Raw genomic sequence first — 2,071 nt, 5'->3', positions numbered from 1 at the left:
TCCCTTAACTGTGTGCTAGGGGAAAAAGTGAATTTCAAGCTGGCTAGGTAGATAAGTAATGATTACTAAAGTAGACCCAAAATGCAGATCAGGCACTATAAATATGCTATCTGGCTGATTTAAAATCACTCTGAAGTCTGCAGGACTTCACAACCCCTACACAAAGATGCTAACCCATCATTAGATTTTCTCAAGGAATCCTTAGGCGGTGGCTTTCCTGTTCTTCTATATTTGGAGACTAATAAAAGTAGCATAAAATCTTCATTACCAGGATCTTCTGACAACCAACTGCACATCCAATGCCCAGACTGGCCCTGGGCACCGAATGGCAGCTGGTAAATAATGGATGGATGAAGGCCTGCATGAAGGAATGAATGAATGTCCTGTCTATCAGACCATGAGTGCAACAGTTAAGGACAGAGGGCAGGGAGGAGGGCCTCCTGGAAATTTTGACATTAGAAGGGGTCCTCATGCCCAAAGAGGTTGAGAATTATGCTCACACCTTCACTGAATGCACTCCTTACCTGGAGCTGGGTTTTGGAATCCCAGTTCCTACACTAATTTACCAGATAACCTAGGAGAAGCACCAGCACCCCCTGCACTTCTCTAATGTTCTAATTGTAAGTACCATTGTGCCAGGCATTGTGCTAAATTCTTTGTGTGCATGATCTCATTTTGTCCTTACAGCAGCCTGTAAGATGACTATATGTTACTATGCTGCAGATGGGTACAGAGGACTCAGGGAGGTTAAGTGACCCACCTTAAACCATTCAGCTGGGAAGTGGTAGAGGTTGGATTTGAACCCAAGTATATCTGTCTCCAATTCCCATGTTCTTTCTACAGCACCAGGCTGCACAAGTGTCATGATTTGCAAAAAATGACTCTCTTCCCACCCTGCCCATTTATAGTCATGTCTGAAGAATTAAACATATATCCATTTGACACTTTTTATTTCTTTATAATTTATAGCCTACTTACTCCCTCCAAATTGGATATAAGGCGCCTGAAAATATTAAAATACATAATATAGTGCAGTTTTTAAANAGCGCCGCCGCGCTTCCCAAGCGGCGCACTATCCAGTGCGCCACCGGGCCGGCCCTCCAGTCATCTTTTTAAAAAAAGGAAGAAAAGAAAAGAAAGCAGGGAAGATAGTGAGAGGTTGGTTTAACGGACACAAAATAACAGATAGATAGGAAAAAATAAGTGCTCGTGGTGTACAGTAATGCTAGGTATCTATAATGAACAATAATTTATTGTATGTTCTCAAATGGCTAGAAGAGAGGAGCTCAAATGTTCTCATCACAAAGAAGTGATAAAGTTTTGCAATGATGAATATGCTAATTACCTTTATTTAATCATCGCACATTGAATACATGTATTGAAATATAACTCTGTATCCCATAAATATGCACAATCAATGCATCTCAGTTAGGCAGCCCCACTGCCCAGAAGCAGACAAGTAGCATGTCCAGGGTCCTAGTTAGGAGCTGAGGGCAGCACTTCCCACATGGAAGCAGGCAAGGAGTACACATCAGGTCCAGAGCTGAGGGCAGCAACCCCCGCCCAAAAGCAGGCTAGGAGCATGCCAAAAACACCACTTCCACATGGGTGGCCCACCACAGCCACAGCCACAACCACCACTACCATGAAAGTGGCACAATGCCACAACAGTAGCCACAGCCACCATGCAGGCAGCCCACCAGACACTTGACTGCATTGACACAAGGAGAATCACCAGCAGAGACCAGAAAAAGAAGAGGACATCTCTCTTCTCAAAGCCCACTCCAGCGTAATAGAAGCAACTGCTGTACCTGGTGACCAGACATCAATATAGAGATACTAGAAATACAAAAATCTAAGAAAATATGACACCATCAAGAGAATATAGTAATTCTCAAATATGAGACCCCATAGAGCAGTAAACCCTATAATGACTGAAAAGGAATTCTGAGCAACAATCTTAAAGAAACTCACTGAGGGCCGGCCCGGGTGGCGCACTGGATAGTGCGTCGCTTGGGAAGCGCGGAGGCGCTCCCATCCGAGGGTTCGGATCCCACATACAGACCGGCTC

Source organism: Galeopterus variegatus, unplaced genomic scaffold, assembly GCF_000696425.1.
Source record: "Galeopterus variegatus unplaced genomic scaffold, G_variegatus-3.0.2 Scaffold2271, whole genome shotgun sequence".
In the NCBI taxonomy this organism is placed as follows: domain Eukaryota; kingdom Metazoa; phylum Chordata; class Mammalia; order Dermoptera; family Cynocephalidae; genus Galeopterus; species Galeopterus variegatus.
Note: the sequence above shows the minus strand (reverse complement) of the source record.